Source organism: Mustela nigripes, chromosome 10, assembly GCF_022355385.1.
Source record: "Mustela nigripes isolate SB6536 chromosome 10, MUSNIG.SB6536, whole genome shotgun sequence".
NCBI lineage: Eukaryota > Metazoa > Chordata > Mammalia > Carnivora > Mustelidae > Mustela > Mustela nigripes.
The window spans coordinates 21,292,840-21,309,512 of record NC_081566.1 but is presented as its reverse complement, the minus strand read 5'-3'; the positions used below and the strand labels follow the sequence as shown (position 1 = coordinate 21,309,512).

At 39.8% G+C, this 16,673-nt stretch overlaps 1 long non-coding RNA gene across 1 annotated transcript in view; it reads right to left on the bottom strand.

Moving 5' to 3' along the window:
- Window positions 1-3,260: 3,260 nt before the first annotated feature.
- The window catches only part of LOC132025464 (uncharacterized), a 214,540-nt gene continuing 201,127 nt past the window's right edge, over window positions 3,261-16,673 (bottom strand). The window contains exons 5-6 of the long non-coding RNA XR_009406589.1: window positions 11,082-11,219; window positions 3,261-3,344 (exon numbers count right to left, since the gene is read on the bottom strand). This is a non-coding gene — a long non-coding RNA (uncharacterized LOC132025464). The remainder of the gene's footprint in view (window positions 3,345-11,081; window positions 11,220-16,673) is intronic.

Genomic DNA, 16,673 nt, shown 5'->3' with positions numbered 1-16,673 from the left:
ACTTTAGACTCAGGTCATGATCCTGGAGTCCTGGGATCAAGCCTCACATCGAGCCCCACAGCCAAGAGTCTGCTTCTCCCTCTCCCTCTACCCCACCCCTGCCACATTCATTTTTTCTCAGTGTCTCTCAGATAAATAAAATATTTTAAAAATTTTGAAAAGAGTAGTCTTTCTTTTGGAGACAGAGAAGTCATCCCAGGACTTTATTCAATAGCACAGTAATTGAAGAAATATCCTTGAATGTGTGGCAACAATTTCTATAGCCTCACCATTTCCACCTTCTTTATATTACTTGTTTCCCTTCTCTCTAAAAATCTCTCAATGACTGGGGATACCTGGGTAGCTCAGTTGGTTAAGCGGCTGCCTTCGGCTCAGGCCATGATCCCAGCGTCCTGGGATCGAGTCCCACATCGGGCTCCTTGCTCGGCAGGGAGCCTGCTTCTCTCTCTGCCTCTGCCTGCCATTCTGTCTGCCTGTGCTCTCTCTCTGATAAATAAAATTTAAAAAAAAAAAAAAGAAGCAATCAGTCATTGAGAGATTTTTTTTTTTTTAAGATTTTATTTATTTGTCAGAGAGAGAGAGAGTGATCATAGGCAGACAGAATGGCAGGCAGAGGCAGAGAGAGAAGCAGGCTCCCTGCCGAGCAAGGAGCCCAATGTGGGACTCGATCCCAGGACGCTGGGATCATGACCTGAGCTGAAGGCAGCTGCTTAACCAACTGAGCCACCCAGGCATCCCTGACTAATTGCTTCTAAGAAGCCCTAAGAAAAACTACTTTGTTGGAGCACTGGGGTGGCTCAATTGGTTTAAGGGACTGTTTTGGTTAGGGGGTCATGGTCCCAGGGTCCTGACACCGAGCCCCACATCTGGGGGCCCCCTTGCTTGGTGGTGAGCCTGCCTCACCCCTGCTGCTGTCCTTGCTTTTGCTTGCTTTCTCCTTCCCTCCCTCTCTCTCTTTTTGTGCCAAACAAATAAATAAAAATGTTCATTAGGAAAAAAACACTTTGTCACTAAAGTCATCTCAAATTCAATGCTTCTCACCACCTTCAATTTGGCCAATACGAGTCTTTGAGAAGAGAAACAACAAAACTGGAGAAGGGAACCATGACAATCTTTCTTTCTTCCTCTTCCACTCTGAAAGAATAAACTGCTACATGATGGGAAAGGGACAGACAAGTAAGAAAACAGCAGCAAAATGCACACACATACATACCTTGCATAAATGGCAAAATTGGGGTTGGAAAGAATAACTGAGTGGCAAAACAAAGTCCATCTTCATAGTGAAATGACAATGCTAACACTTAAGTTTTGGGAAAGAATTATACTTGGCTCACTTCTAGTAAAAATCTCAATTTTTTTTTATCCCTATGGATTTATTAGCACAATAATGGAACACAAGCAGACAGTAAAAAGTTACTGCTTTGAAGAAAAAAGTGGATTCTACAATAAAATGTGTAAACTTTGTTTCTTCAATGCCTGACATACTGTTTCCAGAAGATTTTTTAACCTAGTATTATGTGCACACACAGAATATCAAAATAAAACTTTCAGTGGGAAATTTAATAAGGTTAGTTCTTTTTTCAAGAAAACTACTTTTAGTGAGAGATGCATGCTAGTCCTCACATTCTAAGATCTATTCCAACAGTGGTAGAAATGTTTACACTTACCATGTGGTTCAGGCCAAGTTAATAACTACTTCTAAGTTTCACTATATTTCTGTATTATGTCAAATCTAACAAAATTCAGTGAAGCTTTAAATAAAATTCATCAGATGTTTTAAGACTTCCTGAAATTCCATCTTCTCTGCAAAGACTTGCTCAGTAAAGTGGCAGTTTCCTGCCCTTTCCTGCCCTACCCTCATCTTCCCAATCTAACATTCATAAATCTGATCCCATTTTAAGCACTTTAAGGGAAATGATGGAGCTGTGCCAGAAGACCTAAGATACCCAAAGCCCTGATTTCCAAAGGAGTGGGGAGCAGGAGAAACAAAATACAAGGTCTTTGAAGTTAAAGGCAACATCTTTTTTACTTTCTTTTTTTACTTATTTACTTTTATTGCGTCTTACCTAGTATTGTGTTTGTAAAATGAATGAAAGAGTGAAAACGAGTGAATAGAATGAGGAGATCAATTCAAATAGATTCTGAAAACCACAGACCGGCAAATATAGCATCTACCTTCTCTTGAAATGAGAAGTATATCAATGAATTGTTTACCTTTAAAAAGAAAGAGAATTTGGGGCCACCTGCCTGCCTGGGTGGTCAAGTCAGTTAAGCAGTTAAGTGTCTGCCTTCAGCTCAGGTCATGGTCTCAGGTTCCTGGGATCAAGCCCAGAGCCCCAAGCCCTGGAGTCAGATTCCCTGCTTCTCTTTTCCTTCCACCCCTCCTCCAGCTCATGCTCACTCTCTCTCCCCATCTCTCTCAAATAAATAAATAAAATCTTAAAAAAGAAAGAAAGAAAAGAAAAGGGAGGAGAAGAGGAGAAAAGAAAATTAAGGAAAAGAAAAGAAAAGAGCCTGGATTCACTAAAAACAAATCACATCATCCTAAACCCACCAGGGCTTTACTCTTTGCCCTGTCTGATCAACTTAGATCAAAACATAATCAGCATACTAATCAAATGTGTGGATGTTGCAAAATTGGTGAGGACAGATACTACATTAAATAATACAATGGAGATTCTACTTTGTTTCAAAGTTCTGAAAAATGGACTGAAAACAATCTATTTAAAATTTAACGAAGAGAAATGTAGATGACTGTTTCAGATTTATGAAAACAATTTAAAAATTCAAGATGAGAGAATCTGGATTCAATGATGTGAAAAACATGGTATGGTATGGCACGGCATGAGAAAAACAGGACAAAGGTTTCAGATGACCTCGGATCAGTATGAGCTGATGATGGGAGATGGCTACTAAAAAATTTAGTGTAACTTTAGAATAATAATAGAAATATTCTCTACAGATTATAAGAGTAAATAGTCCACTGTATTCTACATTAGATAGATCGTATCTTTGCCCTCCTGTTATGACACTTTAGCAAAAATGCTGATTAACTGGAGAATGTTGGGACGAGCATGAGAAAGATGATGAGACGCTTTAGAGGAATATCAGATGAATATCAGAAAAATTAAGACATTGAGAGCATCCAAGTTGGGGGAGATGAATACAAGCTTCAGGTTTGTTTTTACTTATTTATTGGACTCCAAGGACACAAAAGTATAGGAATCATAATACTTGGTTTAAGACACATTCTCTTCACTGATTTACAAATGTGCTTAATTATTTATTTTCATGCTTGATTGTTTGTCTGTTTTTAATGATGTAATAAGATCCCATGAACCACCCTAAAAGAAAACAAGAATTTGGCAACAACTTACTTCTACTTCTGGCAGTGGCCACAAGGTACCTCTGGCAGATGGCCACAAAAAATAGCTCCCATTCTTACAATATTATTGGAATTCTACCAGTGGATTGGGGAGGTCTTTGTATCCTCCTCTTGAAACCGGACCATTGCAACTGCCTTGACCAGTAATGTTTGGCAAAAATGACATTACACAACTACACTAGATCATAAAGATGACATGCTCTTTTGCTTTCCTCCCTTTGGATGCTTGCTCTTGGAATGCAGCCATTATGCTGTGAAGAAGGTCAAATTAGCCCACACTGAGAATCCATGTGGAGAGGCCAAGAAAGGTGTTCCAGCCATTAGCCAACATCAATAGCTAGACATCCCCAGATGATTCCATTTCCCAACTGTCAAAAACTCAGCCCATCTTTCCAGTCTTCTCAGCTGAGGCTCAGACATCATGAACCAAACCCAAGATATCCCCACTGCTTCTTGTCCCACTCTCTGATGTATAGAATCTGTGAACATTATTAAATAGTTGTTTTATGACATTAAGTTTTGGATGGTTTGTTACACAGTACTAGCAATTGGATACCAGTATGTGGTCATTACCATGCATTTCCCTTTTGCACTCAACTTAAACCACCACCTGTATCTTGTGTTTAATCTATCCCTTCCTTTCATCTTTTATAATTAGATCTCATTTTCAAGTAAGCCTAAGAGTATAGTTTTAATTTCATTTTATTTTTTACTTTATAAAAAGATATCATATTTAATGTATGTTTTGGGGACTTTTTCTTTTAACATTATATTTGTATTATCCAAGGTGAAAGCTGTTGTTCAATAGTTTTGACTGCTAAGTAATATTCCATTCAGTAAATATACTCTAATATCCACTCTCCTGTCAATGAGCTGTTAGGTTTTCCTAGGTTTTTGCTCTTGTGAATAGTGCTGCCAAGAACATTCTCAGGTATATCTCCTAGAGTACTTGTACAAAAGTTGATCTTAGGCATAAAGCTAAGACTGAGATTACTAGAAAGTAGGATATGTAAGTATTGGTCAAATATTTAAGAGTGTGGTAATAGGATGCCTTGATGGCTCAGTCAGTTAAGTGACTGACTTGATTTTGGCTCAAGTCATGATCTCAGGGTTGTGAGATCAAGCTCCGCATCAGGGTCCATGCTGAATGTGGAACCTGCTTAAAATGTTCTCTCTCCCTTTGCCCCTTCCCCTGCTTGTGCACACTATCTAGAAAAAAAAAAAAAAAACACCACAGGAAAAAAAACCCCACAAAAAAACAAAAAACAAAAAACAAAAACTTTTTTGAATTAAAAATTAAAAAATAAATAAAAGAGTATGGTAAGGAAGAGGACTACATTTAAGGCATAATATAGAAAACTGGCCCTAGAGTCAGCTGACTTTCAAGGAACCCAAGTTTTGCAGCTCAAAGCTCATATGACCATGAACAATTCATTTCGCTAATCTACAACCATTTTGTTGAGATTTATTTTGACAATATGAAATCTCTTTGCAAATTACAGTGACATAAAAATATGGCATTATTTGTAAGAATAAATGTATTGGTTTTATATGTTGCTATAGGAAAAAAAAGATTAGGATCAAAGTATGGAAGTTACACAGGCTCAGATTTTGTACCAAAGATAAAAAAGAACTTTTAACAGGTTAACTGAACCAACAATGAAACAAGCTTCTTGGAATGGCCGAGTTAAGACTGGGTCTGGGGTAAGCCTGGGGTAACACTGGGTCTGGGATATCCCTGCAAAACCAGGTCAAGCAAGTGGAGTGGGAGGGATCACAATGCAAGAATGATGGGCTAGGCTTCAGGACTGGATAGATGTGAGGTATTCTTAGCCAAGAAGCCAAGAACAGAAGTATGAGCATATAAATCATTTAGCTCTTTCAGTTATACTGTGTGTTATGGATTGAATCGTGACCTTCTCCCACCCAAAGATATGCTAAGGTCCTAACTCTTCATATCTATAATAGGACCATTTTTGGAAACAGGATTTTTGCAGATGTAACCAAATTAAAAGGAGGTCATTAGGATTGGCCGTTAATCCAATACAACCAGTAACCTTATATGAGAAGACAGTCATAGGAAAAGAGACACCAACAGAAGGATAGACTAGAGTTGCTGCCACCAACTAAAGAATATCTCCAGATGTAACTGGAAGAAGGGAAGATCCTCCTCTAGATGCTTCACAGGGAACATGGCTTTGCCAACACCTTAATTTCAGTATTCTAGTCTTTAGAACTGTGGGAGAAGAAATTTCTATTGTTTGAAGTCACCAAGTTTGTGGTAATTTGTTACGGCCATCCTTGAAAAACTAGCCCTGTTAGTCATTGAGAGTCCAAGAAGGCATAGACAATTACTGATGATTGGACAATTGTGCAGCAGGGATATTGTGAAAGAGATAATTCACTGAAAGAGAATTTGGACATGATCATCTCTAAAGGTCCCTCTTGACTCTGATTCTCCAATGCACTCATCTAGTAAGTTTTTCACACCAAAGATATGTAGACTAGATATATAGATTGAAATTAATGGGTTAGAAAGCCCAGACAAATGTCTGACACATGTGTTCATTTAAACCTCACAAATCTGGGGTGCCTGGGTGGCTCAGTGGGTTAAAGCCTCTGCCTTCGGCTCAGGACATGATCCCAGAGTCCTGGGATGGAGCTCCACATTGGGCTCTCTGCTCAGCAGGGAGCCTGCTTCCTCCTATCTCTCTGCCTGCCTCTCCTCCTACTTGTGATCTCTGCCTGTCAAATAAATAAATAAAATCTTAAAAAAAAAAACCTCACAAATCTTAAAACCGATGTTCTCAGCTTCCTGCAATAACGCAGGTGTCTACACTCTCTACCTATGAGTTCCAACATTCTCTTCTGGCAAGATGTCGGAAGGAGATCGTAATAGATTAACATGACAACTATTTGGGATTATTAGCTACAAAAAGTAGAAGATGAAATGTGAATGTGAAAAATTTGTGTTTCTTATTTTGTCTTGCCTAAAGGTTGAGAATAAGGAGGAGGAGGAGGAAGAGGAGAAGACAGAAAAGAGGGAGGGAGAAAGAACAGAAGGAAGAAAGGGGCGAAGGAAAGGAGGGAGGGAGGAAGGAGGGACAGAGGGAGAAGGAAGGAAATAAGAAAGAAAAGGAGGAAAGATGGATGTCCATCAGGGTATCTGAACCACTCCCTGAATTGAGGGCCAGGACTCAGAAAGTCCAAATTATTGAACCAGTCCTCTGCATCATCCGAATATTGAAGCAAGCAAATGCTTTTCTAAAAGTTAGAAGTTACCAATGATACATTTATCTCAGTGAAATCATCACAGTGCTTTAGGAAAGCTATTAATGGTATACGATTCACTTCTCTGTTTAATCTGTTTCTGTTCAATATTTGCAGAGTTTTATAAATGTCAATATGTTCTTATATTTATACAGTCTCTCATGGATTATAAACTCTGAAAGGGGAAGACAGTCTATTTTACAGATACACTATGCTACCAGACATTTGGAGATTCCTAAATTAGAACAAATAGAGATCTAGTTAAGTATCACTGTGTTTTGCTGTAAACTAAAGGTGCTTCTCAATCCCCTTCACAGAACTGTTTTGCTGGTTAAATAATACAATAAGGACAAGGCAATTAGTGGCCATTAGAAAATCTCCATTAAGTATCAGCTCCAGGTTTCATACAGAGACAAGTATTAAGAGTCAGTGCTTATAAGCCCAATGTTTAGGGGCACCTGGGTGGCTCAGTGGGTTAAAGCCTCTGCCTTTGGCTCAGGTCATGAACTCAGGGTCCTGGGATCGAACCCCATGTTGGGCTTTCTGCTCAGTGGGGAACCTGCTTCCCTTCCTCTCTCTCTGCCTGCTTCTCTGTCTACTTGTGATCTCTGTCAAATAAATAAAAATATTTTTTAAAAATCCCAATGTTTATAGCAGCAATGTCCCCAATAGTCCAACTATGGAAAGACCCCAGATGTCCATCAAGAGATGAACAGAGAGAGAAGATGTGGTATAGATAAACAATAGAATATTACTCAGCCATCAAAAAGCATGAAATCTTACTATTTGCAACCATGTGGATGGAACAGGAGGGTATTATGCCAAGTGAAATAAATCAATCAGAGAAAGACAATTATATGGTTTCACCCATGTAGATTTTAAGAAACCAAACAGAGGATCATAGTGGAAGGAGGGAAAAATAGAAAAAAGATGAAATCAGAGAGGGAGACAAACCATAGGAAACAAACAGGGTTGCTGGAGAGAAGGTGGATAGGGGGATGGGGTAACTGGGTGATGGGCATTAAGGAGGGCACTTGAAGTAACGAGCACTGGGTGTTGTGTGCAACTGATGAATCACTGAACTCTATCTTTGAAACTGATCATACACTACATGTTAATTAATTGGAATTTAAATAAAATAAGATAAAAAATTAAATGTGGAAACGTTAAGATCTTTACCCCCATAATGAAATGCTGACAATGGCAGAGTATAGAGTAACCTCTATAAAGCACAAGTTTAGAGCACAACAATTGAGCCCAACAATCTATCTAGTTAGTTATATGACCTCGGGTAAGTTGTCTAGCTCCCTTATCATCAGTTGTCTTCTCATAACAGTTACTTTCAGGGTCATTACATGAGTAGTAGATATAGTACTTATAAAGCATCTAAGGTCATGCCTGAGACACAGGCAGCACTTGATAAACAGTAGTAGTAAATCCAAAGGGGTCTTCAGACCATGTTGCCTCATCTGAAATGGTTCCTCTAAGGACTCTCCATTCTTCTATATACAACTCTTATTTTATCTGATAATTTGAGTTTCATTTCCATATCATTACATACATATTTATGTTATGCATCTATTACCAAAAATCATATAATTAATAAAAATTAAATGCATTGTGAAGGAAAAGTATCAAAAACTGGAAAAAAAAAGTAGATGACAAGTCCTGTCAGTATCATATGACAAAGGGGCATCCAAGGGTTATCTAGGAGATGTCCTTCTTTAATTCATATTTACTGGGGCACCCGGCTCAGTCAATTAAGCATCTGCCTTCAGCTCAGGTCATGATCCCAGGGTCCTGGGACCGAGTCCTGCGGTGGGCTCCTTGCTGAGCAAGGAGCCTGTTTCTCCCTCTGCCTGCTGCACACGCTCCCCCCACCATGCCACTCTCTCTCTGACAAATAAATAAAATATTTTAAAAAATTGTTATTTACAAAAAAAATTGCTATTTACTGCTGATCAAAGTTTCCAAATTTAATGATGTTACCATGAAAAGTATATATTTTTGTCTAGTAGAGATGCAAATAATGTTTTGTGGAACAGATTATCCCAAAGGTTATGGTTATTGCCCGGTAAGATATTAACTAGTTTTTTTGTATCTGGTTCAGTAATCTCCTAACATTTCTTATTAAATTGCCTGTAAGTATCTTAAGTCTTCAAATGCTCTTTGACCCAGTCTTAACATATTCCCAATTCCCTCACTAGTAAAGGAGTGAATAAAATCTTTGACATGTGTTCATTTTATATTTGCATGTAAGTCATAATTTTAATTTTTTAAAAATTATATGTTAGCAGCCCTGAGAAAGCTTATTAGGAACTTAAGTACTATAATCCTTTACAAAATGAAAATGTATTTGGCAATGTGAATTATCACTTTCTAATGTGTCTGTTAAATCAGTTCAAGTTTTTCTGTTTTCTTAGAGCTGGGCGTTCTTGTGTTCCGACCACTGGCAGTATCAAGTACCGCTGCCACCTGCTGCAGCAAGATAAGTTGGCAGAAGTTCTAAGATCTCTTATTCGACTATATTTGCAATGAATTCAAAATCTCTGCGACAGTCGCTATCGGCTTCCCTTTCTTTGCTTACTCCAGTCTGCATTAATGGTCTGAGAGATAAGGCTCATGTAACCACATGTTCACAATGTCTGGCCACCTCACACATATGAAGTAGTTTGACTCCAGTTTTCTTGCCAAAGGGAGAGAATAAACAAAGCTGGACTCTGAAAGGGTGGGCTTGTTGGTTGAACCTGATTTGCACCTTGTTCATCTGTAATGCTCATTAACACAGAAACCATTTGGCGACACTTGGAGCCAAATCTCTGCTTAATTCATGAATACGTTAAGCTCTGTGAATTACCATAGGTTTCTATGCTCAAGGTTTTGAAGAAAGAAAGGTTTGGAAAACCCAGATTTTAATGTAAAATTTTATGGATAATTCATGGATCTTTGTTTCCACGAACAAATATTGAACTATATGATGAATCCATTAGGTTCAAAATAGGGAAAACAAGAAAGGTACCAATGGGGCTGAATTATTCTTCCATAGAAGGATTCTGTACTATCCAAAATAATCCCGGGGCACCTGGGTGGCTCAGTTGGTTAGGCGCCTGCCTTCAGCTCAAGTCATGGTCTCAGGGTCCTCGGATGGAGCCTTGCATCTGGCTCCCTGCTCAGTGGGGGGTCTGCTTCTCCCTCTCTCTCTGCCACCTGTCCCACCCTATTTATGTTCTCTCTCTCACCCTCTTTCTCTCGCAAATAAATAAATAAAATCTTTTTTTTTAAAGATTTTATTTATTTATTTGACAGAGAGAAATCACAAGTAGATGGAGAGGCAGGCAGAGAGAGAGAGAGAGGGAAGCAGGCTCCCTGCCGAGCAGAGAGCCCGATGCGGGACTCGATCCCAGGACCCTGAGATCATGACCTGAGCCGAAGGCAGCGGCTTAACCCACTGAGCCACCCAGGTGCCCCTAAATAAAATCTTTATTAAAAAAATTCATCATAATACTTTTAGGAGTGAGACTCCCTAGGATAAACTTTTCTTTTTCTTCTCTCTTTCTCAATACAAATGTTCAAAGCATTGAGGTAGAATGAGCAAGGCTTTGGTACTGCTGGTGGTGTGTCACCTTAGGGAAGACTATTCATCTTACTTGGATAGAAATTCCTTATCCAAGAATGAATGAATGAGTCTAATGGAATCAGATCAGATCTTTCTTACAGCCCTAATTCTCATTAACTATCTAATTTACAGATGTTTAGCTAGTTGCAAGGGTAGCTAGATCAAGCCTATAGGTTTCCATTTACTGAGACTACAAACAGGGGCATGAATCCTGGGTTTGATGCTCACAGACTGTGAGACTTTAGGCAAGTCACTGTAACTCATAAAGCCTCAGCGACCTTATCTGTAAAATGGGGACAGGGATGCTACTTACGGTATACATTTTGAAGGTTAAAAGGCTATTTAAAATGCCTGATACAGTAACTAGTGTGCAGTTTTACTCAATAAGTATCAGTTGTTTTTACTATTGCAACCATTGTATGATAAGACTTCTGAGCTCAAGGAAAACTTTTGCATAATTTTTTAAAAAAATCTGTCTTCGGGGCACCTGGGTGGCTCAATGGGGTAAGCCGATGCCTTCGGCTCGGGTCATGATCTCAAGGTCCTGGGATCAAGCCTCACATCGGGCTCTCTGCTCAGCAGGGAGCCTGCTTCCCCCTCTTTCTCTGCCTGCCTCTCTGCCTACTTGTGATCTTTCTCTCTGGCAAACAAATAAATAAAATCTTAAAAAAAAATAAAAAATCTGTCTTCAAAGCTGTGTATGCTCATTTTGATCCAGTGCAACTCACTTGTAACTTCAAGATATTCTTAAATTTGGGTTTCACAATAATTCTGCAATGAGCATATAATGATTAACAGTATAATACTTACAACCCTTTATTATCCTGTTGTTTCATCCTTCCAGGGACCAAGGCAGATTAATCATTATTCCCTACCCATCCCTGGGTCCTTGCTTTCTGAGACCTCCACCCTCCACTGCAGTTTTAAATTTGGAGTCCACGCTGAAGCCTGAAGGAAACAGGGAGAAAAGGAGAAACCAAAAATGGAGGCAAAGTCCATGTGAGGGGGCATTAACAGATCCTATTAGAAGAAGATGATGAAAGAGGTCATCATTCGTGATTTGAGGGTCAAGTGTCTGTGAGAAGGGTGCCAATCCCCCACCTTCTTCGGGCAGGGGCAGAGGGAAGTTTTCCTTCCAAAAGGCAAGTGAGGAAAGTTCTGAGAAAATCACTTTTAGCTAGATCCTCACTGGGCTGCAGAGTCCAGAGGTCAACATTCATCCCAGTACACAAGTCAAGTGTGGTGAGACCATTCTCAAGGTGGAGGCCATTATTAGAAAAGAGACCTGTGGCATATTTGCCTTTACAGTCTCTTCCCCGATCTGGGGAAAAACAAAGGGTTGTGTAACATCTGTTCCCATGTTAGAAGATTCCAGAAGTAGGAGGCCACATCTGAAGATCTGATGAGATGATTCTGTGATGTGTCTAGGAGAGGAAGAAGGCAACCCCTCCCCAATACCAGTTCTCCATGGCTCAAAGAGGGTATGTACTATCATCCCTCTCATTCCTTGGCTCCATAAGAAGGTAAGAAAGAATTTAACCAAGAGGCAGGAGCCCTGGGAGCTGCCCAGGCAGCCCAACCTGGATAGATGTTTAGAATTTTTACTCCTGGCAGCAGTGAAGGGCCCGAAATGAAGCTAAACTGAGACCCCTACAAGCCACCAATAGTCCCCATGCAGAGGCGGCAATATCAACAGAGGCCACCAGTGTCAGACAGAAATGGCTAAATCCGAAGAAGCAGAGGACTCTCGATCCCTTGTCACTCAATCGTCACCCACTGTCAGGCAGTATCGGCATCACCTGGGAGTTATCAGCAACCCACGGTCTCAGCCCCACCCTCAGCCTTCTGAATCAGAATCTGCTTTTTTATCAAGACCACTAGGAAATTGATACGTGTGTAAAAGTCTGAGAAATGGTGCTGTAAACCATGAGTCTGTGACCAGTCAGGGGAGCAGAACTGCTTGCCCCTTCCCGCGGAGTTGGCTGCAGTAAGCTCTGTGGGACCCCGTGGGAGTCTGGGGTTTGATAAGAGAGGAGAAGGAATGTCCAAGAGGAAAAGAAAGAAGAATGAGTATGTAAGAAAGTCCATAAACATTCCATTTTCAGGTCACCAGGTAGACAGTGTCAGGGAAAAGGGAAGAGAAAAGCTTTAGATGAAGTTTAAGAATGACGTTTTAAAATGAACTGTCTGAAATAGTTACAGGACTGTCCTCAGAATCAAATCGGCAAGAGTGACCTTGGCCAAGATGCGTTTAAGGGCAAGTTCAACAGAGAACGTCTGAAATCAGACATAAGAAAAAAATTTCAATTGTTCCATGATTATATGTTCCATCAGGGAGGAAGGCACTTCAACAATCCTTCACTTACCCACCATTTATTAATAACCTAAACGCAGGGCACGGTGCCAGGTGCAAAAATACAAACAAATAAGACATGAACCTAAGAGACTTAAAGACAAGTGGGTGAGAAAGTTGTCTCTTTGGCAAATATTTACTGTTACCCTCCTTGACCTAAGCACTGTCCTGAGTGCTAGGAGTGGACAAAACGAGCGAACTCCCTACTTACTCGTGGAGCCTTAATTATAACCGAGGCGATGGAAATACATGAGATAAATAAAATGTATAAGATGTGGGATAAGGGCTAAGGGGAAAAAAGGCAGTGAAGTGGGATTGGGAGTGTAGGAAGAACATTGAAATTTCCAATAGGGCGGCCGGGAAAGAAGCATGAATTTTAGGTAATCCCGAAGCACACCTTGTGAATGTCAGAAAGGAGAGCGCCCAGGCAGACGGAGTAGTAATCCAAAGGCCATGGTGTGGCTGCTGCAGAAGGAGGGCAGGTGATAATCAGAGGCCATGAGGTTGGAGAGGAAACACCCAGAATGTAGAGTGGGCCTTGAAGACTCCTGTGAGGACTTGGGCTTTTCTGCTAAGTGACAGGGAAGTCATGGAAAGTTTTGATGCAGAGGAGTGGGGAGAATCTGACTTCTGTTCTGATAGGCTCAGTCTGATCACTATGAACAATGGAAGTGAGGAGGAGTTGTCAGATCTTGGGTAGGATTTTAAGGTGGAGTCACCATTCACTTTGGAGCATGGAAAAGAGAAAACCCAACAGGAGTCAAGGATAACATGTAAACAAGTCAGTATAATAAAATAACTTGTAGTTTGTTAACTAACTTCTGTAAATCGCACTTTATGTAAATCCAAAGAGCCCTAGCACACAAAGGTCCCAGCACAACAGGCTTAGCCCTAGCAGGACTTTGCACTGGACGGCGTGGTCTGTAAGCTCTAGGGGGCGCTGCCGTACACGTGGTGGACGCCCTATGGCTTTTCTATGTTGTGACGAGACAACTTCGAAAATGAAATCACGGGAGGTTCTAGTTGTCACCTGTCTGCTTTCTTGAACGAAGTTAAACCATGTGTTAGAAGAGTATCTCTTGTGTTTCTACCCAGTGTTTTGAGGTTGTAATATCTAACTGAGTCCACCCATTGGAGTTTACAGAGGGCATGGGAACATTCTACTGATGAGGGTCCCCTTAGTGGCTCCCTCAATACCAGAACTAACTTAACAGATGGTCCCTGAAAGTCTCTTCAATCCTTAAGAAGCCCAAAACTAATTTCCTAACAAATAGTGGCAAACAAGTGCCTCAGTAGGAAAAACTCAACAGAGAGAAGGACCTGAGTGATACGGTTTTAAATACCCAACTGTAAGTCTCATTATTTTCAGACTTCATCTCGACTAAGGTATTTTCAGGAAACGTCCATCCTGACTTCCTTTTTAAAAGAATCTATAAACCAGGATCATAAAATCCAGAGGGATCTTCATTTTAAACATCTAGCCACAAGGTGGAGATCTAAAGCAAAGAGTAGTTTCATAACAGGACTCAATTTAGCATCCAGAGCTTCTCATCCAAGATAGAGGTGTCTGTGTTCTCAGACTGTGCAGAATCTGACTTCTTACTTTAAGCTAAAATGAACTGTCTGAAATACTATACTTACTTTAAGCTAAAGGAAAAGACATTGTTTATGTTTCAGTGTTCTCTTATACAGATTAGAAATGTATATGGTGCACAAGTATTTCAGGAAGCCCTAAGCAACCCAATGTCACTCAGATATGCAGCAGAGTGGAGACATTGATTAGAAATTTCAGTTTTCAGGTATAAAGTAGGAAGAATGCTATTGTTTTATTACTTGATCGTGAGTACATTTTAACAAGAGCTAATATGATTATTTTAGACCAGATATTGGAAGGCTGTTACTGAAAACTAATTCCCTTTAAAACACAACAGAGAGAAGGACCAGACTGGTGGTTCTGAAGATTCTAAACCATGAGTATGAGTAAAATACTCTTCCAGTTTTATTTCATTTGTACGCAGTGGTAGGACTAACTTACCAAGGGAAGTCCTGGTGACAACAGCAACTCCTTATCTCCTTTAAGAGGAACAGGTTTTATCAGTTTGCCCAATGATGTACCAAGTGCCCTTGTTTGATTCATAGATTATCCTCCATGTTCACTCATCTAGAAGTTTCACAATCTTAAAAAAATAATCCAAATTTCCTTTGATTTCTTGTAGGGCGAATAATTGTTTTTGCCCTCTAGAAACAAACAAAAAACAATTGAAAGAGAAAATGGAAGCTAAATAATAAATAAAAAACATGATATGATCTTTTCTCCCTGTTTTTCTACTTCCATATGCTTTAACTTATTTTAGAGGTTGTACAACAGAAGCATATTAACTAGTTCAACTGCAGCCAAAATTCTTGGCAGGGTAACTCCTTAAAGTTCCTCTGCTATTTTTTTTTTTTTAATCATAATGAAAGAATCCATTTGTGGAAATTGTTTTTCCTCCTAGTTTACTCAAGTTCTAAGAACTTCAATCTTCAATTTATTAAAGGTATTGATCACCGTACCTTAGAAAATTAAAAAGGAAGGCAATCACAGGTTCAAATACTGTTGCTTTCAGCTCTCAGCTGGGAATTTCCCCTCATTCCTTAGCAGCTGATTATCACTTTATCTCAGTCACCTGCCTAGGTCACAACTAGTGGAGCAGAGTTCCAAGCTGTTTATTTAGATAAGCATCAAAGTTTGGGATGCTGATCTGTACTCAAGAGACCTTTGATCCTGTGCACCTTGATTTGGAAATCAAATTGGAACTCTAACAAGAGAGATTTGTCTCTTCCGCTACTTTCTGGTCTCAGCAAGGCCGGAAATACCAGAGCTGGTTTTGGTGTAGTTTAGAACTTCCGCTTCCTGTTCTGGACGAAAAAAGAAGTAGACACACACACAAACGTGAACCAAAAAAATACAGTGACGTTTTGCGATCCGCCACAACATCCAGGTTAAATTATGTTCAAAAGTTGCCCTTTTACTTAACTGGTGTAAGCCTGTGTGCCACCATTGCCAAACCAAAACAAAGTCCATGGAGGACTTTGAGGTCACCATGCACTGGTTGCTTTGCAGGGGGATCTTGAAAAAGAGGGAGAAACATTCTCCACGAGTGGCATCTGGGAAGCCAGTGAGCCAATGACCAGTTCCCAGCTTAGCATTAAAGCCTGCTCAGGTCTCACTCCTCTAGACAGTGGTTCTCAAGCTTTGCATGCAACCAAATGGCACGAAGGACTGGTTAAAATGCAGATTACTGGGTCCATCCTACCCAGACCATGGTTTCTGATTCACTAAGTCTGGGACCACCAGGTCAGAGAATTGGTGATTCTAGCACAATACCTGGTAATTCTGATTTTGCTGATCTGAGAGACACACTCAGAGAACCACTGCTTTAAGTGATTTTGCCTGTGAAAATGAGGGAAACCCTTAAACCTTAGCAAATGTTGGGATTTCATCTTAAAGAGGAAGTGAGACAGGAACACAGGGTTTTGAATCAGCCATACTTGGGGTTTTCTTGGCTTGTCCAAAGCTGTGAGTCCTGGCAAAATGCTTAAATCTCTGATCCATACTTTCCTTATCTGTAAAATGGGGGAAATAATCATAAACTGTATCTGAGAAGCAAATGAGATACTGTATATAAAGTGTCTGGCACATGGTACTCTATAAACAGTTATTTTTATTTAAAAAATTACAGACACTCTTAGTAAGTAAACAAACAAATACATTCAGATATAGGCAGTGATCTCTGAGAACTAAGCGAGGAGAAACTTTGGTCAGGATACAATGTGGGCTCCTACTGGATTCAGAATCCATAAAAAGAAATTTAAAGTACAATCTTATTCCTTTAAAATAAAAATCTCAAAAGATTCCTGGTTCTTTCTTGAAAACTATCAGTAATTCCCATTTCTTTAATGCCATCTTAAAGCTCATTCTAACATTTACTTCTTTATTCTGTCTCTTGCTGATAGATCTCTCTACTCTGTTATTCAGAAAGAAAAAGAAAGAAAGGAAGGAAGGAAAA